The 22,358-nt window shown below is 51.4% G+C and overlaps 1 protein-coding gene across 6 annotated transcripts in view; it reads right to left on the reverse strand.

Annotated features, from left to right (window-relative positions):
• SMOX (spermine oxidase) overlaps positions 1-21,699 on the reverse strand; it is a 42,400-nt gene extending 20,701 nt beyond the window's left edge. For 3 of the 6 annotated variants that reach the window (XM_037811806.1, XM_037811804.1, XM_037811800.1), the window contains exon 1: positions 21,548-21,698. The gene's annotated coding sequence lies outside the window, so the exon portion shown is untranslated. Of the gene's footprint in view, positions 1-15,023; positions 15,222-20,617; positions 20,639-21,547 lie in introns of those variants that run through there. The other 3 variants (XM_037811803.1, XM_037811801.1, XM_037811805.1) reach the window with 3 other exon arrangements.
• Between the last annotated feature and the right edge of the window lie 659 nt (positions 21,700-22,358).

The raw sequence follows: 22,358 nt of genomic DNA on the forward strand, positions 1-22,358 counted from the left end.
CCATCTGTAAAGTGGAGACAGGAACCTGGAGGGACTGCAAGGGGCACTTCAGAGGGAAGACCCCCAAAGAAATCAGTGAAAGGTCAGGGCCAGCCCTCCTGGGGCCCAGAGCTCAGTTAAACTTAGAAAAGAACATGCCTTGATCCCAGTCTCAGCCCTGACCCCAACCCTATTATCAGACTGGACCCTAACATCAGGCAGGACCTTGACCCTGACATCCGACTGCCCCAAAGCCTGTGCTTGACTGACCGCCATCCCAGACTCACCTGACTCCCAAGACTGACTGTGCCCAGGCCTTCCACCCTGACTCAGCCGGAGCCCCAACCCTGACCCTTCCGCCCAGCAGTGTGAGGGAGGGGGTATCAGGGATGGTGGCCATCAGCCAACCCCAGGTCGCAAAAGGGACAAGGCGTGGGTGCCTCGTTCTGCAACTCACTCACCAGCAACACTCTGTGGCCCTCCCAAGCAAGGGGCCAACCAGGGGAAGGAGCTTCTCTCTGTGCACAATGTGTTTGTTATACCCCTCTCTTCCTCGCTACCAGATGCGTAAAGCCCCTAAAAACACAACTTTAAAAGGTTTTGTAAGCCTATTTCAGAAGAAAAGTGGGGAATGGGGCCCTTGGCAAGCCTGCCTGGAGGGGGGCAGAGTCAAAAACACCACCCCTGCAGATACTAGTGGGCAGGAGGGGCAGGATACTGGTGAGGTGAGAACACTCTAGGCCCGCCTCGATTTCCCCTGACGTTCTACAAGGCAAGACAGATGTGCAGACAACACGGACTTACTGCCCCAAGACCCCAGCCCTAGGGGAAGCATAAGGTGATTCAGAGTTGCCTAGAGGGACAGACCCAGGAGACTACCCACCCAGCCTAGAAGGCTAACTGGGGATGGAGGAGGGGAAGAAAGCACAGAAAGAAGCCAGAGCAAAGGGAGGGTCTTTCTGCTGAGCACAGAGCTCTGCTGTGACCTTGTGACTGTGTCAGCCAGGAGGCAGTGGTCCCAGGTGCCATCTGCCCCAAGGGCCTCCTTCCCAGCAGCCGAGCTGGAGGGGCTGAGGTGGGGGTGTGGGCAGAGAGAGAAAGCAAAACAGAGGTGGAGACCGGGCAGGGCAGAGCCTGTGACTCAACTGCAACTCCCTCTCCCACACCCACACCTCAACATCTTTACTCCCAAACCTCTGTATAAATCCCAAATTGAACAAATAAAAGCAAGTGGATCTTCTTTGTGGAAGAAATGGAAATGTCCTTATATAGATAGTGGCGATGGTGCTGAATACATAAATACGTGACTATACAGGGAACCAACGATTGTTTATTTAGGACGGAATGTATGGTGTGTGAACAAAACTGTCTTTAAAAAAATGGGTTGATGAAGAAACCTTGAGGGCACTATATTGAGTGAAATAAGTCAGACACATAAAGACAAATATTGCAGGGTCTCACTGATACAAACTAATTATAATATGTAAACACATGGACATAAACTATAAGTTACCAGGATATAGAACGAGGCTAAAGAATGGGGAGCGGTTGCTTATTATGAGCAGAATGTTCAACTAGGGTGAACTTAAACGTTTGGAAATGGACAGAGGTGATGGTAGCATGTTATGAGAATACTTAACAGTGCTGAATAATGTGTAAAGGTGGTGGAAAGGGTAAGCTCAGAGTCATGTATGTCACCAGAAGGAAAGCTGGAGGTTAAAAGATGGGAATGCATAAAATAGTGAATCTTGTGGTGGACAATGTCCGTGATTAACTGTACAAATATTAGAAATCTCTCTCATGAACGAGAACAAATGTATGACACTATAACAAGAAGTTAATAATAGAGGGGCATATAGGAAAAAAGATATACCTATTGCAAACTGTATACTACAGTTAGTAGCATTTTAACATTCTTTCATCAACAGTAGCAAATGTGCTATACCACAACTATGAATCAATAATAGAGGGGGGGTGGTTAGGGGTCTGGAAGGATTTGAGTTTCCTTTTTTTGTCTTTATTTCTTTTCTGGAGTAATGAAAATGTTCCAAAAATTGGAAAAAAAATAATTGTGGTGATGGATGCAGAGCTGTATGATGGTATCAGGGGCAACTGATTGTACAGTTTGGATCTTTGGATAGTTGTATGGTATGTGAACAATCTCAATTAAAAAAAAAAAAAAAAAAGCAAATGGATTATGCTCTGACAACAGATCAGATTGCTTCTGAACATTTCTTACGAACCTTTCAAACTCTGAGCCAGACCTGCCAGCACCACTTCAATCTCCAACCTCAAGCTCCTCACACTCTAGCCCCGGGTTTCTCACCTTTCTGTGCATCTGCATGGGCTTCCAATCTGACCAGAAGGGCCCCCATCCTCCCACGTCCTCCCATGTCCTCAGATCCCAGATCTTCCCAGGGTGGGCAAGCCCCGTGCTCCCTCAGCCCAGAGAGGGGTCTGGGATCTGAGGGCTACACCACTCCTGGATGCTCCTGGGGAAGATGAAATTGCCCAGACAGTAGCTGGTCACTGCCTGGTAACCACGTTGGTGCACGACTGACCTTAGAGACAGCAGATCAGGCCAGGGGCAGGGGAGGGCCAATGGAGACGTGCTCACAGCCACCCCCTGCCCTGGGAGGAAGGTCAAACAGGGCTAACCCAGAGAGAGAAGACCAGCCTCAAGACGTTGTACCAGCCCAGTGGTGACATACCCAAGTCACCACTGCCCTCAGGGAGCCCAGGGAGAGACACCTCTCCCTCTCTCACACACACAAGCACAAAAATACACTTCCTTTTTGTCACTTGACGACCCAGCTTGATAAATAGTCCCTTCCTATGAGGACACTTTAAAGCACTGCGGTTTTCACATGGGCCCTGAGGCCAGATCATCTGTTTCTCAATACTATGGTTTGAATCTCCACCACTCAGTTATTAGGTGAGTGGCCTGAACCTCAGTTTTCTCTTCAGTAAAACAGGGGGTTGAGCTTGACGGTGCATGCAGGCTGCTTGCCCAGAGCCAGGCACATAGAGCAGTGGTTCTTATATTTTCCTACAGGCCCAAGTCTGCACACTACTTGGGGTCACCACAGGGATCAATGACTTCTAACACCAAGTACAATATGGTTCTGACCCTAACTACCCAGAGTTAAGCCAGACTCTACAGGTTAAGGGCAATCCTCTACAAGACTGTACGAGACAGCCCTTAGACATCGGCCACAAACTCAGAGGTTCCTGGGCCACCCTGACTTCTGGCCAACTGGCTACAAATTCAGGGGTTCTCTCTACCCCTTCAGGTTCCATAATTCACTAGAATGACTCACAGAATCAGGAAAGCACTATACTTATGATTATAGTTTTACTATAGCAAACAAAAGGATACAAATCAGAAGAAGCCAAAAGAAGAGGCACAGAAGGTGGGGTCTGAGATGATCTCAAACTCAAGCTTTCATGTCCTCTCCATGTGGAGTCAGAACACATCACCCTCTCGGCACACTGATGCATATCACCAATTGTGGAAGCTCCCCGAGTTCTGAGTGGCCAGAGTTTTTAATGGGGTTCCATTACATAGGTACAATTGATGAACAAATGCCCATGTGGTTGAACTCAATCCCCAGTCCCTCCCCCCCTTCCAGGAAGTGGGGCTGATATGACATAGTTAAAGCCACAACCTGTAATCATATGGTTCTTTCTGGCATGGCCAGTCCCCCACAGTAAGACTACAGAGGTTGTCCGCTCCACGCTGTCATCCTACTAGCATAAACTATCAGGTGTGATCTAGGGCCCACCATGAATTAAAAAAAGATACTCCTACAAAATCAAATGATGGAGAATTCCAAAGATTTACAGGTTAACTCTGCAGAAGCTGAGACAAAAGCCAGACCCCTTTTGGGGGACCAAATCCCTTACTATACAGTGGGGATAGGGGAAGTCCATCGGGTAAAGACCCTCCTGTATGACAACCCCAGAGCAGGACCCCTAGGCCTCAGAGAATCACCCCATCCTACAGTGGCACTGCTATGGTCTGGTGACAGGGGAGGGACAGGGATTAGGAGAGAAGGGTTTCCCTGCTTGCTGGTGGCCCTGGGATCTACCTGGCAAAGGCTGTCAGGCTACAAGTGCAACAACTGGACAGTCTGTGCAGTCGCCAGTCTCCAAGTTGGCCTTCTGTGATCCCCACCTCCCCCCACGCCCTAACAGCGTCCCCTCCCAAGCTGAACAAAGTGGATCTGTGTAACCAGCAGGATCCTGTAGACACAATGGAGGGTGACTCCTGAGACTGGGTCAGAAAAGACATGGTGGCTTCTGCCCAGTTCTCTTGGACCACTTACTCTGGGGGAAGCCAGCTGCCATGTCCTAAGGACACTCAAGCCACCCTGTGGCGAGGCCCACATGGCATGCAACTGTGCCCTCCCACCAACGGCCACACCATCTTGCCAACTGTGTGAGTGAACCTCCGTGGACAGATCCTCCAGCCCCAGTCACACCTTCAAATGATTCAGCTCCCGCCAGCGTCTTGACTACACCCACATGAGAGAGCCCAGGCCAGACGACCCAACTAAACTGCCCCCCAATTCCCCAAACCTTGGGATAATAAATGTTTATTGTTTTAAGCCACTAAATTTTAGGGTAATTTGTTATGCAGCAATAGATAGCCAATACAGTCAGCAACTCTCTCTCCCAGAGACTTCCTGGGGAGAGGACCCCCAGGCAAACCCTGCCGTGCTTCTCCCCAGGGCTCCAGCTTCCTCTCCCCTGACATGCAGGGGTGGGGTGGGCTGGGGTGGGCAGGGTACCTGGCCCAGACCCCCTGCCTTACCAGTACCAGGAGACAAGACTTCTTCCCATCCAGTGTATTAAACTCACCTGGAGAGTTCTAGAAACTACCAATACCCAGACCCCACCCCAGATCACTTAAATCAGACCCTTTGGAGTGAGGCCTGAGCACGGTGTATTTTTAAGCGCCCTACGTGATGTTAATGCTTAGCCAAGATGGAGAGCCACTGCTCTAGGGCTCCAAGCGCAGACTGCAGGCCTGCCCAGAGAGGCCCCAGGACTGAGATGGGTTGGAGGTGAGGGTGGGTGTCTCCCTCTGTACCCCCTGCCCTGCCACGGCCCAGCTCCAAAGCCTCTCATTCCATGCCTGCAACGCACCCAAGCCAGACAGGCCTCCTGGCTGCACCTTTGCTTGTGCATCACGGCACGCACTTCCACGTCCTCCCCCCGCCTTGCTCTCTGCATCTCCAAGGCCCAGGGCTGGGGGATGGGATCTAGCTCTGAGTGATCCTGGAGAAGACTCTGTTTCCTCATCTGTAAAATGGGAATTATCTTCATACCTGCTCTGCTCTGTAATGGATCTGGTGCTCCCAGTAGAAGTCCTCAGAGACTTATGTTTGTAGGTTTTGTTCCCCCAAGACACAGCCGTGCCTGGCACTGCATCAGCCCCAGAGGAAGAACAGCAAGGGACAGGTGGCCCTAGGGCTCACAGGTAACTCAGAGACACAGCAGGCAGTGAAGAGGGTTATGAGGGTCATTGTGGGGGAGGGGAGGATGGGGAGGTGGAGACTCCGAGGACAGTGAGGGCCCCTTAATGGGCACCGGGAGAGAAGTAAGAGAAGATTCCACGAGACCGAAAAGTGAGCTGAAGGCAGAGGATATTGCCCGTGCGCGGGCCCAGAGGCGCTGCTTAGGAGATTAGCTCTCAAACATGTGAAACCAACCGCTCTTCATCCTTCCCCAGCTCTCCCTAGTCCCACACGGCCGTGCTCACCTGACCTCCTCCCCCAGCTGCAGCCACCGCCACTGCGAACCCCTGTCGTCAGCACTGCCATGTCCCCCCGCCTCTGTGCAAGGCCTCCCCAGAGGGCGCACCCTGAGCTTCACCTGGGGGTCGGCCACACGCAGACGATCCCCTCGTGGGGGCGCCCAGGAGAGACCCCCAGACCTCCAGAGACAGGGGGAGGAGGCGGGCAGGACAGTCACACAGTCACTCAGCAAACAGGTTGGAGGATGCAGGGCTGAGCCAGGCCTGGGTGGGCACAGGACATGCCGGGAGTGGGGAGGCTTTGGGCTGCATCTTAAAGGCTGAGGACCTCGGTGGGGAGGAGAGGGGCATTCCAGGCCTAGGGTTTGGCAGGTGGTGAGGAGATGGGAGATAAACACAGTCAAGGGATTATGAAAATGAGGCCTGAATGGGGAGAGGGATTCAACGTGGGTAGGAAACAGCGTTTTCATTCATTCACTCAAAAACGCTTAATGAGTGCTGCTCTATGCTCTCAGGTACCCTCGGAGACACGGCAATGGCCAGAGACCTCACCCTCAAGGATTTAACACATCAAGGGTGATAAGTGCCACGAATAAGAGACAGCAGGGGGAGGGGAGGTGCTGTTCTATGAAGGGAGGTGGGGGAAGGCCTCCCAGACAGACAGGTGACGTGGGAGCAGAGGAAGTGGCAGCAGCAAGAGGGGACCAGGAGAGCAAACATGCTGTGGTGACTGAAGGACCTGACGGAGGACAGGATGGGGGCTGAGGGTGGAGGGCTGGGTGAGCATGACATGGATGGCCAGTCACCACCCGGATGGAATAAACCCTGACAAGTCCTAAACTCTGTCAACTGGTGGCCCCTTCATCATTCACAGTGAGCCTGTGCCAAATAACCAAGGCCAAATAACCTGGTGCAGGAGTGGGAGCTGGGCCCGGGTGGTCAGATACCAGAGTCCCCGGGGCTGCCAAAAGTCCAGGACATTTCTGAACCCGGCTGCCTCCCTTCACTGGGTCAAGTGCCCCCTCCTCTCCCACCCCACCCCAAAAATACACAGTCCCGGATCCCCTCTCCCAGCCCCACTTCATCAGGCGTAACTGGCCGTGGTATCCGAGCCCACCCCTGACCTCAGTGGGTGTCCCCAGTGCCCCCATGCACAGAGACCCACCCATTCTGCAGAGCAGGCCCCTGAGCCCAGGCAATGAAGGTGGTCCCTCCCACCCCCTCTGCATCCCTGGGGACTTCTCCCCTCTCCCTGCCTTGAGCCGCAGCCTCACAGCCCTGGGGTGAAGGAGAACGGCCCAGTCAGCAGTTTCCACTGACTTTCAAAACCGCTTAAAAGAACCGGAGGCTTGTGAGAGAAGCTCAGCCGGGGCACAGTTCCCCCTCGGCGGCCCCTTGTGACTGCACAAAGCCCTTCTGTGCTGAGGCTCCAGCCCCCGTGAGGAGGGGAGGGATCCCCTGTGGTCCCTGGCCCATCCTCTCTCCTGAGGCACGGGGTCCCCAAGCTCCCTGCCCACAAAGAACCACCCACAGCCCAGCGGCAGTCTCCAGCGCTGTCCAGGAGGCTTGCTGGGTCTAGCAGGGTTTGTTGCAGTGGAGGCGTAGGAAGTCTCCTCTACTGTAAACTCATCGCTAGCACTGCTACTCTCCTCTGGCCCCAACACAATTGCAAAGTGAAGGCAGCATGCATGATTGCAAAATGGCAAAAGGAAAATGTAAAACAAAACAAAACAAAACAAAAAATGCAGCCACCACATAAACCCATCACAGACCCCTGCTTGTGGAGCCTTTCCTGTGCCCAGCCCCATGCCAGGCACTTTGCATTCACTGTATCATCTAACACTCACAAGTATCCTGGTGCCCATTCTACAGGTGACAAAACAGGCTCAGAGAGGATCCAGATGTGGCAGAGGCCACCAATGGAGAGAGGGCGGAGCAGGGCTTGGCTGCACTGAGCTTGGCTCTCTTTCAACCCAGGCTCAGTTCTCAGGTCCACCCACCACCCCCACCCCACCCCCGAGCCTCCCCTCCACTTTTTGATCCCTTCCCACAGACTCACCCTGCACATGTTGTGCCAGGCACTTGGGGCTGTCATCCCAAAGCTGGCGGCTCACCCTGGCTACCTCCTGGCCAGGGCACTTAGTGGGGTGGGCTGCCGGCCACCCCAGTCTCCCAGCCTCATGGGGGCCAGCTCAAGCTTGCCAGGCACTCTTTGCCAGGCCAGGCCACAGCCCTCGGCTCTTGGTTTCCCTCGTCCATCAGTGGGGACAGGGATGGTGGTCTAATTACTTCTGCCAGCACAAAAGAAAATTCAACAAGCACTAAATCATAACTCCCTCCAGTCATCAACTGTCTTGCTGGCCCAAGATTTCCCCTTCCCGGTGACTTCAGGGTGGTTTAACTGTGCCCTCCTAACAAGTGCCCAGAATCACCCAACAAAGAGCTCCCTGGAAAGTTCCACACTGAGGCAGACCATCCTCCCTCCCCTCATGCAAGAGCTGGAACCAGGTCTGAAAAGCCAGCTTGGCTCAGTTCAAAACACACACAAAGCGGGCCCTGAGCTCAAAATCGGTGATTCAATCCAGAAAACACCTACAGAGTTAAGACACTGAGTTTGGACAATACACATATTCTTCTAGCCCTTTTGTTGAGTCAAAAAGAGACTCAGTAACTCACCAGCTTTTGAAATCAAGAAAGATCCTTCTTAAAATTCTGTCATCACCAACATCACTATTTTTGCCAAGCATATTTGAGATGCTAATCACTTCCCCTGGAGTATTTCAGTTAATCCTCACGCCAATCCTCCCCATTCTACAGAGGAGGAAACTGAGGTTCAGAGAGGTCCCACAACCTGTTATCTGGCATAATGCACTCCCAAATTCACTTTGTAAGATACTAAGAGTAAGACCTCACCCTTCTGTAAATCCAACAAAAGAGTCAAGTTCATTGCCTTTCCTAGAATTACTTTTTGTTTTGCAATTTTATTGAGATATATTCACACATCATACAATCCATCCGAAGTATACAATCATTGGCTCACAGTATCATCACATAGTTGTGCATTCATCACCACGATCAACTTAAGTTACTTTTTAAACTCCAAAAGCTTTTGGAGTAACTGCATTAATTGTGCACGATTTTTTAAAGTTAATTTTCCAAAACAGAAGATAGTAAAAGGGACATGTGTGTTTAACATTTAAAAGCATCATTTTAAAATCTTTCCTAAGAACGTTTGCCCCTTTGGGGTCCTGGGTGTCTCCAGCTTGCATGTCATCCTGAAGTCTACCTGATGCAGGGACTAGTTTTTTGCCAGCCTGCAGGAAGGACCCATCAGCACTTTCTGGGATCAGGAGAGCAGGGAGCTGAGCTGGGATGGCTTGGAAGTCTGGCTGTGGGCAGGGAGGCACGGTGGAAGGTTTGGGGACAGGCTCTGAGGAAACTGAAGGGAGAGGAAAGTTCTGGTCTGATGCCCCAGAACCTGGGTTTGAGAGCCAAGCATGCCCTTTGTGGTGCTGCCAGTGATTCCGTCTGTGAAAGGGGATAATAGTTTGTGCCTCGTGGGGCCACGTGCCAGGGCCTGGCAGAAAGTTGGCAGGGGGTGGCTTCGCTCTTTGTTCTGTTTTGTCATAAATTTCAGCTCATTTCCAAGTGCTTCTTCCCCTGGTCTTAAGTCACACCTTCCTTAAAACCCTTCCCCCAGAAGCAGTGAGAGGACAAAGGAATCTAGACTGAGGGGGTCCTGGGAAGCTGCACTCCCCACCAGTCAGGCTGCCCTGCTGTGGCTGAACCCCAATGCTTTACTCGATCCTCCCAGTCTCTGATTAAGAAGGTGAAAGAAAAGCCCTGGGATCCCCCTTTGGGGGAAATGAGGTGTGGCAAGGGAGCTCACAGCCCCACAGACTGGCACTGCCAGCCACTGGGGAGGGAAGGGCAAGGGAGTAGGGACCCTGGCACTCTCCCCCGCCACCTCCTGCACTTGCGACACCCCTTCCAGGAAGGCAACAGGATGAGATTCTTGACGTTTTGGGAAAATGACTCAGGGCTCTGAGAATCTGGGGAAAAGGGTCACAAAAGCAATTCGACCACTCCCTATGCTTTGAGCTGTAAAGGGGCACAGCTGTTCTGTGATAGAGCCCCATATGTTGGGGGAGGAGGGGGTCCTGAACCTCAACCCAATCCACCATCACTGCCTACCCCTGCCATGTTTCTCACTAAAGCACTGCTCTGATTTTATCACCTCCCCTCCACCCCTGCTCAAGAACCTTCAATGGATCCCCATTGCCTAATGAACAGAGGCAGGTCCCTGATGCCCCCTCCCTGTCTTCAGCCTGCTTCTCCCCTCCATGACCTCACACCCACCCAAAAGAACCCTCAGATTCCAACACCAAACCAGACCCACAGGGCCCCGGGTGGCCTGCGACTTCTCCCCACCCTGCTCCTGGGCTCCCCTGGCCCTCCCTCTTCCTCCTGTCCTGCAGACTGCTCTGGACTAGCCAGGACCCCACCCCAAGCCACATGTATGCTCTCTGCTGGCTTTTGTGCCTCTCAGGCCCACAATGACTATCCCCTTCCCTGGGTCCCTCCCAGAGACATCATGTTTCTCGCACTCATAAGAGCACCCAACAGGTACCCAAGTGTTGAGATGGCCCTAAGAGGGAGGTAATATTATCCCCATTGTACAAATGAAGAGACTGAGGCACAGAGAGGTTTAGCTTCTTGCCTGGAGATTACAGCCCTACGGTTAACCTCTGTGATGAAAGGCTGGGCGAGTACTTTTAGCGCAAGACCACAGCAGGGAAGTGTGGAGCAGGAGGTCCTACTAGAATTCCAGAGACCCAGTTAACCACTGGGTCCTGGGCAATGGGTAGGTCCTTCCAGTTCCTTTCCTCATCCCCCAGTGAAGTAAAGCTCCTGCCACAAGAACCCAGGGCTGGCTCTGGGCTCAGGTCCCCTCCAGGCCCATCCCTCCCCCTGCAGAGCCCTTTTCTTCCACTGACTGTCCAAAGAGTACCTGTCCCAACAAGTCTGCCTCCCTCAGGAAGCCACCGTCCATCCCTCCTCCCCACCCATCATCCATGTTTATAGTCTCCCATTGAGCAGCATCCTTCCGCATCAGCCCTTCCCAAAGGGTGTTTTACTGGTCGGTGGGATTTTATTAGTAAGTCTTCAAAGATTTCCATGGTCAGACCACAATGGAATAAAATTAGAAATCAACAGACAGAAAACTGGAAATTTTACAAAGACGTGGCAATTAAACAACGCACTCTTAAACAACCAATGGGACAAAGAAGAAATCACAGCAGAAATTAGGAAATATCTTGAGACAAATGAAAATAAAAACATACTAAAACTTATGGGATGCAGCAGAAGCTGTGCTCAGAGGGAAATTTATAGCTCTAAATTCTACATTTAAAAAGAAAGATCACAAATCAATAACCTAACTTCACACTTAAAGAAACCAGAAGAAAAAGAAAAAACTAAGCCCAAAGTTAGTAGAAGGAAGGAAATAGGAAAGATTAGTGCAGAGGTAAATAAAATAGAGACTAGAAAACAATAGAGAGAATCAGCAAAGCCAAAAGTTGGTTTTTTTAAAAGATTAACAAAATCAACAAAACTTTAGCCAGACTAACAAAGGAAAAAAGAGAAAGGATACTATAAATAATTATATGCCAACAAATTAGAAATCCTGGATAAAATGGACAAATTCCTTGAAACATACAAATTACCTAATCTGACGCACGAAAGAGAAAATATCAACAGACCTACAACAGATTAAATCAGTAATCGAAAACCTCCCAACAAAGAAAAGTCCAGTATCAGATGGTTTCACTGATGAATTCTACCAAACATTTAATGAAGATTTAAACCAATCTTTCTCAGACTCTTCCAAAAAACTGAAGAGGAGGGATTACTTCCTAACTCATTTGATGAGGCCAGCATTATCCTGATATGAAAACCAGAAAAGCACAAGAAAAGAAAATCACAGACCAATATCCCTCATGAATACAAATCTGAAAATCCTCAACAAAATACCAGCAAACCCAATCTCACAGCACATTAAAAGAATTATACACCATGATCAAGTAGGATTTATTCTAGGAATGCAAGGACGGTTCAGCATAAGAAAATCAGTCAATGTAATACTCCATATGAATAGAATGAAGGGGGGAAAAAATCACATAATCATCTCAATCGACACAGAATAGGCATTTGACAAAATCCAACATCCTTTCATGATAAAAACACTCACAAAACTAGAAATAGAAGGGAACTTTCTCAATATAATGAAGGGCATTTATGAAAAACCCACAGCAAATATCATACTCAATGGTGAAAGACTGAAAGCTTTCACCAGGAACAGGTCAAGGATGCACACTATCACCACCGTAATTCAACATTGCAATGGAAGTTTTAGCCAGAACAATCAGGCAACAGAAAGAAATAAAAGGCATCCAAACTGGGAAGGAAGAAGTCAAATTATCCTTATTTACAGATGACAGATCTTCTATATCGAATTTCCAAAAGAATCCACAAGAAAGCTACTAGATCCAATAAATGAATTCAGCAAAGTTGCAGGATACAAGATAAATATGCAGAAGTCAATTGGATTTCTATAGACCAGTAATGAACCATCTGAAAAGGAAATCAAGAAAACAGTCCCATTTACTGTAGCATCTAAAAGAATAAAGTACTTAGGAATAAATTTAACTAAGGAAGTGAAAGACTTGTACACTAAAAACTATAAAACATTGCTGAAAGAAACTAAAGAAGACCTAAATAAGTGGAAAGACATCCCAAGTTCACAGATTGGAAGACAATATTTTTAAGATGTCAATACTGCCTTAAGTAATGTACAAATTAAATGCAATCCCTAACAAAATTCCAGCAGCCTTTTTGGCAGAAATGGAAAAGGTGATCCTCAAATTCATAAGGAATTGCAAGGGACCCAAAATAGGCCAAACAATCTCGAAAAAGAAAAATAAAGTTGGAGGACTCACACGTCCTAATTTCAAAACTTACTACAAAGCTATAGTAATTAAAATAGTGTGGTGCTGCCTAAGGGTAGACATCTAAACCAATGGAATAGAATTAAAAGTCCAGGAATGAACCCTTACATCTACAGCCAGTTGATTTTTCACAAGGGTGCCAAGTCCACTCGATGGGGAAAGAATAGTCTTTTCAACAAATGGTGCTATGATAAACAACTGGAAATCCACATGCAAAAGAATGAATGTGGACCCCATCTCTCACCATATTCAAATTAATTTAAAATAGATCAATGACCAAAATATAAGAGCTAACAGTATAAAACTCTTACAAGAAAACAGGGAAATGTCTTAAGGACCTTGTATAGGCAAACAATTTTTAGATTTTATACCAAAATCACAAGCAACAAAAGAAGAAACAGGTAAAATGAACTTCATCAAAATTTAAAACTTTTGTACAAAGGACATTATCAAGAAAGTGAAAAGACAACCCATGGAAAAGGAGAAAATATTTGGAAACCATCTATCTGATAAGGGTTTAATATCTAGAATATACAAAGAACTGTTATAACTCAACAACAAAACGATAAACAACCCAATTAAAAACTCAGCTAAGGATCTGAATACACATTTCTCCAAAGAAGATATTCAAATGGCCAATAAGTATATGAAAAGATGCTCAGCATCCTTAGCCATTAAGGAAATGCAAATTAAAACTACTATTTTTAATTTACACTTCACATACTGCTGGTTTGGCTATTATTTAGAAAACTGAAAATCAGTGTTTTGAGGACGTGGTGAAATAGGAACCCTTGTGCATTGTTGGTGGGAAGATAAAATGGTGCAACCACCATGGAAAACAGTTTGGCATTCCTCAGAAAGGTAAACACAATTACCATATGACCTGGCAATTTCACTCCCTGGTATATACCCAAAAAAATTGAAAGCAGGGACTCGGGCAGATATTTGTACACCAATGTTCATTGCAGCATCATTCACAATAGTCAAAAGATGGAAGCAATCCAAGTGTCTATCAGCAGATGAATGAATAAACAAAATATGGTATATCCATATTTTGGAATATTATTCAGCCACAAAAAGAACCAAAGTGCTAGTACATGCTACAACATGGAAGAACCTTGAAGACATTATATTGAATAAGATAAGTTAGATACAGAAGGACAAACACTGTATGATTTCTCTCATATGAAACACTTAGAATAAGCAAATTCACAGAGACAGAAAGCAGAAGAGTGGTTACCAGGGGTGGGGGAGGGGGGAATGGAGAGTTATTGCTAAATGAGTATGAAGTTTTTTTTGGGGAAACATGAAAACTGTCTAGAAACAGAGAGTGATGAAGTTAACACAGTATTGTCCATGTACTTAATATCAAAGAATTGTCTGCCTAAAATGCTTAAAATGATTTTTATGTCATGTTTATTTTACCACAATTAAAAATAAATAAATAAAATGAAAAAGATCTCCATGGTCATATCAGTTTGGGAAACACTAAATGGTTTCTCTTCTACAGGACTTGTCAGAGCCTTGGATTCTCTTAAATGCCTTCTGAGTCTCCCGCAGGGTGGTGGAGTGAATTTGCCAGTTTCTACCCTCATTTGTCCACTGAACCCTTTTTCCCACCCAGCAGCAACTGATGAGATTGAGGTTTCTCAAAACGATCTTTGAGAAATGCTGCCCTCTCCTACCCTCAGTACAGCCTGGCCCGGCAGCAGGCACACGGGCAGGGATCAAAACAGGGTGTGACTGGCTCTGCCCAGCCCTCTCTTTTAGGATGTTGTGGGCATTTGGGGAGCTCGACCAGGTCTAACCCCTGCCCCCCCACCACAGCCCCCTGGCAGCAGAACCTTTGCCCTTGTTGTCTGCCCTTCTTACCCTCCTTTGGTTGAAGTGCCTATCTCCCCTCCTACTAGTGCCTGGAGGGGCCTCAACTGCCCAGAGCCCATCAGATACCCCTACAGGCCAGGCACAGCCTCGAGAGCAAAGGACCCCGCATCAGGAACCTTGGGAGATCCCCAGAGCAAGGCAGACAGTGCCTCCATGCAAACTGCTGATTCCACTCCTTCCTTAGCATGCAAGTTCTAACATTAAACCCACACTAAAAGGTGCAAGTTCTAATATTAATTCCACACTAAAACGTGTTAAGCTGCCACTATGGGACATTGCAGTGCCCTGATCGACAAACCCTGTGACCCCTTTCCCCCACCCCTGGGGAGGGCCCTGAGCCCCTGATTTTACACAAGAGGAAACTGAAGCCTCAGAGGGGAGCAGCCACTTGCCTGTAGTGACCCAGACAGGGGCAGAGCAGAGAGAAGCATCCAGGCCTCCCCATTCCCAGGTGAACTGGGCAAAAGGCTCTGACGGCGGCTCACGTAACCATCGAGGGTAGCAGCGAGGGCTCGCACGGGATGGGGTGAGGGCCACTGCACACGCAGTGGGAGCTCAGCAGCTGGGGAGACTCCATGGGCTTTTAAGTGAAGATGCCCCCACTGGGCTGGAGTCAGCTGTTTCCCCAACCCCCAAGGCCCCACCCTGGCTGCGGAAGGGTGCCGACTCCAGATTGGCTGCCTGCAGCGTCAGGCCGGACTGTGGGCAGACAGATAAGGTGCCCTGCATGTCATCCTGCCCTGGGACACAGTCACTCAAGACAACATCTCAGGGTCTTGAGGGCTCCTGAGAGCCAGGGGCCCTGGAATCAGACCTGTGGTCCAGAACTGCGACCCGCCGAGTCCCTGCATCCAGCCCCACCTCCCAGGAGTGGCCCCTGCATCCCACGCCCTCGCCACACTCCTGTCTGCCCTCCTGCCCTGACCCCCACCCCACCAGGCATTCCCCTATCCCCCATCCACCTCCCCCTGGGACCGAGTCCGTGGCAGCCGAGATGGTCCCTTTCTGTATTCCAGGTCCTTCCTGCTCCTGCCTGGCCTAAACCCTGGGTCTAAACCCCCACTACACAAAGCATGGCCCAGGGACCACCGGCATATCAACCAGGAGCTCATTAGAAATGCAGACTCTCAGGCCCATCCCAGACTTGCTGAGCCTGAACCTGCACTTTAACAAGCTGCCCAGATGATTCACATGCATGTTAGAGTTTGAGAAGCGCTTTTATAAACGAATGCTCTAATCACGTCATTGTGCCCATGGCTAGTAAACCCCTGGGATCTCCTCGGGACCTGGTGAACAAAGTCCAGACTCGGTGGCTTGGCAATCAATGCCTTCCCAACCTGGCTTTGGAGGTCCCTCCACCTTGAGAAATGTCATCCTCTCCTCTGTCCAGCCAAAGCCGCCCAGGGCTTCAGGACCCCCTCAAGGCCACACCTCCTCCAGGAAGCTGCTCCCAGCAGCACCTTGTTATATCACACCTGGCATGGCTCACTCTTGTTTCCTCAAGAGTGGGGACTGCGACTGTTCCCAGCAGCTCCTAGCACCAGGCTGGGGCACGGGAGATGCCAGGTGCTGACCACAGCTAAAAAGATCCCACATTTAGCCATCGGGAAGTCCCCCCTCAGCTCCAGCTTGCATGCCTCAGGCTCTGCCACAGTCTTCCACCTCAACTCAGCAGAAAAGGCCCTAGCCAGCACAGACAAGCCTCCTCCACGCTCCCAGGCCAGAGGAGGAAGCAACTCCCAAAGACCATGGTGGGGCCTGGTGAGCTTCCAACAGCCATGTGCCTCATTTCCCCAAAATTCAGAAAAGAATGCTCACCTACCCTATCTCTCTTTCTTCCTAGGGGGCTGGCAGGATCTGCTGGGACAGATGAAGAGATCCCCTAAATTCTGCACCCCAGAATTTCGAGCAAGCAGATTCCATCCCTTTGTAGTTAGCAAACCCTCAGCCAGCCAGCCAGGCCACCAGGAGGCCAGGTCACCTGCCCAGAGGCGTCCTTGTGCCCAAACAGGAAAACCTTGCAGGGCATAGCTGCCATGCCCTCCCCCAGCTTCATCCTTCCTGGCCCAGTTCCCAAAGGGAAGTCCTGACTCCTTTCCACTGGGTCTGCAAGGAGAAGGCACTCAAACACGGAACCTCAAGGAGTATCCCCAACCTCCACAACCTCAGGGAACAAAGAAAACAGTCTCCCTGATCCCACTGTACAGACAAATGCAGGTAAGGACAGGGCCAATAGTGAAACGGATTAAGCTGTCTTCTGTTCCCATTTATCTGTTCAACACCCTCCCCCAGCTCTACCCCTACATGGGACCCAGCGCCACTCGGATCCCCATCCAGCTCCCAGACTCCGTGGGAAGCCAGCTTTCCCAAGGCCATGCCTGAAGCTCCATCTCACAACATTCTAGAAGGAATCCAAAAGACGCCAATTATCTGCAGAGTCCAACACAACCTCTCTGTCATCTCCCAGGAAGGTTGGGATTTTAAGAACTAGCTGAACAGGTCAATGCTAAACCAAGAGAGGTGGCATCGTAAGGTGGCACCTCAAGGAGGGAGCTGTTTTTGCACCATAAGCAGGTGGCCACCCCAACACCCCAAAACCACACATGCGCATGATGTCCAACTACTTGGTCTTGGCCGAGAGACCCTCCTGGGAGAAGTAAGGCGTGAAGCAGAGAAACTAGGCCACCCTCTCCAAGCAAGGACTCCTTCACCTTAGAGTGTGTGACTTCTTCCCTACCTCCCAAGTCCCCAAAGGCAGGCATCTACAGGAGACAGAAAAAAATACTTGTTTGTTAAGAAGCCCTCAGCTGGTGCATATCTGAGAGGCACAAGAGAAGTGGCAGAGTGGAGTGTTTAAGGGCATAGATTCTGGGAGCTGGGCTGCCTGGGTTCAATTCCTGACCCCATCACTATTTAGCTGTGTGACACTGAGCAAGTTTCTTAGCCTCTCTGTGCCCGAGCCTTCCCACCTGTAAAGTGGCATTAAGACCCACTGTACAGAGCTGTTAAAGTGGAGTAAAGGAGTTAATATTTGCAAATACCTGAGAACAATGCCAGCACACAATGAGTACACCAGGGCCCTGATTTTCCCCCTCTTGGGGTGACAGCCTTGCTCCCACCTATCCCAGCTCAAGGCTGTGTCTAGGCATGCCAGTCTCAGATCTGGACCCCAGCCCTACTTCCAGTGCTCACTTCATACTGTTACCCTGGCCCCCTGCCCAGGGCCCAGCTCCCCTCCCACCCAGATCTGAGGTCCCCTGGTTCTCACCCTCTGTTCTAAGAGCACGGGCCACACAACTCAACCCTGTGCTGGCTCCTCTGGAGAAACGGGAGAGCTGTGGTTGTAAGGGCAAAGGGTCTACAGTGAGACACCCAGCCCCAGCTTCCTCCTCCTCTTCAACTCTCCATCCCCAGGGCTGTGCGACCAGCAGTCACCCAACAGAGTGGGCTGAAATAAATCCTCACCAGGCTGGCTGCCAGGCCAACCCCATCTCCTGAGTTATGAAATCTCCTCTCCCCAACACGCACACACTCACTGTCTCTCTCTGTCTCATACACACACACTCCTCCGCTGACCTGGCCTGGATTTCCACCAAGGAGAGCAAAGAAATTCATTTATTCCCTAACTACTGTGACCCACACTGAATCCAGGCCCCTGAAACTTCCCCTTGGTGTACAGCCCTGCCCTCAAGCCACCCTGCCACCTTCTCCACTTCCCTTTTTCACATCCCACTGGCACCCTCTGATTCTCGCAGCAATTTGCACAACCGCTTTTGTGGAAAGAAAATAAAAATCCTCAGGGTCACCTGAGGTTTTAAAGAGGCTCCTATGCTGACTGCAATACCCACCTCTTTCTGCCCAACCCAGCCCCAGCCTTCCCCATCTGGTTCAAGACTGCCCGAGTATCAGTTACATGCCAGGCTCTGTGCTAGATGTTCCAGACGCGGCAGTGGGCTCCTCAGTCAATGTTCTAGCTCTTGAGAAGATGAATTCGGGGTCAGAAAGGGGGCCATCTACCAAGACTGGGTGGTTACGGCAGGCATTTGAGGAAGGTATATTTAAGTTGCAACCTGAAAGATAAGGGGCCCACCCAGGAAAGGGCCCTAAAGAGCATGCTAGGAGAGGAAACAGCATGACCAGGCCCTGGGGCAGGAAAAAGCCAAGGAGTTAAAACGTTCAAGAGGCAGAAGTGTACAGATGTGGCTGTCAGGAGAATGCAAAGGGGGCTGTGGCCAGCATGAAGCTGAGGAGGTCAGCAAAGGATGGCTCATAGAGGGTCTGAAAGGACAGGGAAGTTCTGAGATTTTAATCCAAGTGCAATAGGTAGCTATCGAGGGTTTTAGAGTGAAATGATCTAATATATTTTTTTCTAGCTCATTCTAGCTGATCGATTAAAATGGATCAGAGGAGGGCAAGCGTGGACATGGGGAGAGGAGTTAGCAGTTATTGCAGCTTTTCGGCAAAACATAATGGTGGCTTGGCCTGGGGGGGAAGCCGCAGAGTCAAAGCCACGAAGACAACAGGCCTGAAACAGATTTCACAGAAAGAACCAAAAGAACGTGCAGGACGGAGGGAGAGGGAGGGGTTAATGTTACCTGGTTTCCTGTCTTTAAAGGTGAGTGGATTATGGGCCATTTACCGAGATGGGAAAGCCTGGGGAGGGTCATGTTTGGGGAGTGCCATCAACGATTCGATTTTATCCATATCAGGTTTTTTCTACCTATGAGACATCCAGGACACCACAATCATCAGTTGGGCAGTTGGAAAGAGAGGTTAGAGATAAAATTTGCTATTAACAGTCATGAGAATGAAGATGGTGTACACTTTAGATCTGTGTATTTCACTATATGTAAATTAATCCTTCACTTTAAAAATCCAAAGAAAGATGTGAGCTCCTGAAAAAGGGGTAAGTAGATAGAAGGTTAGAAAGAGTAGGAGAGGGGACAACAGAGAGGAAGGGGCTGAGGACAGGGCGCCCTGGGGCCCTCCAATGTTTAGAGTTGAGCAAAAATGTCTAAGGAAGGGGCAGCCACGGGGGGGGGGGGGGGGGGGGAGAAAGTAAACCTGGAGAGGCCAAGAGAGGTTACTGATTGTAGGAGAGAGGGATCAACGAGACCAAGAGAAGTCAAGGCACAAAAGGGACAGGCAGGCACCTCTAGCAGAAATCACTGAGACCGCGACTGAGGCAGTTTCAAAGAAGGGGTGGGACCAAAGAAGTATGCTGAAGAATCAAAGAGATGTGCTCCAAAGGAGCAGGGATAGACAGCTCTCTTGAGAAATTCTCCCGAGAAGTGTGCGTCTGTAGCTGGAGAGAGATGAGAGGTCAAGGGGAAAAGTGGGGGCTATAAAACGGAGGGTCCAAAGCATGCTCTGATACTGTCAGGAATGGTCCAGGGGACAAGAAGCCACTGATAACACTGGAGAAAGGGGAGGGAACAGAAGAAAGGAGGGCAGGGATTTGGCCCTTGGAGGCTGTCACGGAATGAACTGTGTCTTCCAAAAAGTCCTAACCCCAGGTACCTTGAATGTGATCCTATTTGGAAATAGGATCTTTGAAGACGTTATTAGTTAAAATAAGGCCAAACTAGATTAGGGTGGGCCCTAATCCAGCATGCCTGGTTTCCTTACAAGAGGCGGAGTGTTGGGCACGGTCAGAGAAGACACTCGGGTGCAGAGGTCTGGGTTATACCATAGGTTGCCACCACCAGAACCCTACCGACTTTCAGGGGAAGCTTGGCCCTGCTGACACCTTGGTTTCAAACTTCTAGCTTCCAGAAGTGTGAAAAGATAAACTTCTGCTGTTCTAAGCCACTCAGTTTACGTTACTTTATGGCTGTCCTAGCAAAGTAAAACGGAGCCCAAGGAGAGGGACCTGCGAGAGGCAGGGTTTGGGATGTTTCTTCACCCCTAACAAGAGGGAAGGGGAATAGAGGCACCGAATGCAGACGAAGGCCTTCACCGCACACACGCTGGGACACAGGCCCACCTGCCCTACTCCCGGCGACCCCGGGCCACCTGCTGCCCGGCTGCTGGCTCCAAGGACGGAAAAGTTGGTCTCCACGGAGCGGCACGGGATGCGCCACCACCGGCAGGTTCTGCAACAGCCGGTGGACACATCTCGTCACACACGTCAGCCGCCGCGCTCATCTCATCAGGCCGTGCCCCTTCCTGGTGCAAGCACCGAGGGGTCCGCGGCCCCTCCTGGGTCTAAACGAATCTCACCTCCCCCACCTCAGGACAGTGGCTTCCCTCAGCCCCTCTCCCAAAGTGAGCGCTCACACACCCTGCCCCTTTCCGAGCCCGGCTCTCGCCAAGCCCGGGACAGTCTGTGAGCCCCGAGTCGGCTCCTCCAAGAGAGCTGCCCCCACCCTGCCCGGAGCCTCCGAGACCACTCGGACAACCGGAGCCCCGAGGAAGGACGGCCTAACCTCCCCCAGGTCCCAGCCGTCGTCCCGGAGTCTTCTCTTCTCTCCCCTGCGCCCACCCTACCGGCTGCGGGGCGTGCGCGTCCGGCTTTGTCTGCGCCCACGGAGCGCGCCCGCCGGACACCCCGGGCGCTCCCCCTCCGCCACGGAGCCTCCGGGGTCCCGCTGGTCCTCCGTCCCCGGTGCGCTCGCCCCCTCCCGCGTAGCCCCCGCCCCGGGATCACCGCCACCCAGAGCCAGACGATCGCCTCCCCACAAGGCAGCGGGAGGGGGCGCGGCGCCCACCGCTCTCCGCGAGCCTCGGGAACGCCGCGCACCCCAGCCCTCCCGTGCGAGCGCCGCGCTGGCCGCCGAAGCCCGGAGCCGACCGAGCCATCAGGGACCGCGGGGGCTGCTCCCGGCCCCTCACACCTCCCGCGGGCGGCCGCAGTCCCTGCCTGCTCAGAGGCGAGGGCTGGGGGGCCAGGGGCCGGAGAGGGAGCGCGCGGTACCTTTCCCTGCTGAGCGGGGGAAGTGAGTCTGCGGCGAACTGCGCTCCAGCCTCGGCCTCCTCCTACTCCCCTCCTCCTCCAGCCGCCTGGCTTCCTCCTCCAGCCGCCGCCGGGACCGTAGGGGCCCAAGCCAGCCGCCGCGGCCTGTGTGGGGCCCCGCTCCGCCTCGCGTCCCCGGCCCACCCCGCCCGGTCCGCTCCGGCCCGGCCCCCTGCCCCGCCTCCGGGCAGGAACGCACCGAGCTCCTCCCCGGGCCCGCCCCGCCAAAGGCGGGGAAGCTGGGAAGCTGGAGGTCGGCGAAACCCAGCGCTGAGGTGTCCCTGCCTCCCAATCCCGGGCCCCGCGCTCCCCACCGGGACCCACACCCCAAGCTAGCCCCCTCGCTGGGCACCAAACGACCCCACCCATTCCCCAAAGAAGAGTAGCCAGTTAGCCCAGTTCCGCTGGGCATAATGAGGAGACGAGGTTGCCACGGGGAGACAGAGCCAGGTCGCGGGCCTCAGTTTACCCAAGGGGTTTGGAACCTTCCTCTCGAATGTAAGGGGGTGCCACCTCTCTACTCCCCAAGCCTTCTTCATTCCTGCAGGCCTTTCTCCGGATCTCAATTCGGGGTAGGGGTTCGTTCCCAGGGGCCACCTCCAACCTCATTTTCTCCACAACACCCCTCGCACACCTGCCACCGCTATCCCCGCATTAGGGCCGGGGTGGACAGGAGCAACCGGGGCAAGGAGGAGTGGACGGCACTGAAGTCGTCTCAGCCTGTCCTTCCACAGCCCACGGCCGTGAGCTGACCACTTGGGGCATGCCCACT

The sequence above is a fragment of the Choloepus didactylus genome, chromosome 19 (genome assembly GCF_015220235.1).
Source record: "Choloepus didactylus isolate mChoDid1 chromosome 19, mChoDid1.pri, whole genome shotgun sequence".
Lineage (NCBI taxonomy): Eukaryota > Metazoa > Chordata > Mammalia > Pilosa > Megalonychidae > Choloepus > Choloepus didactylus.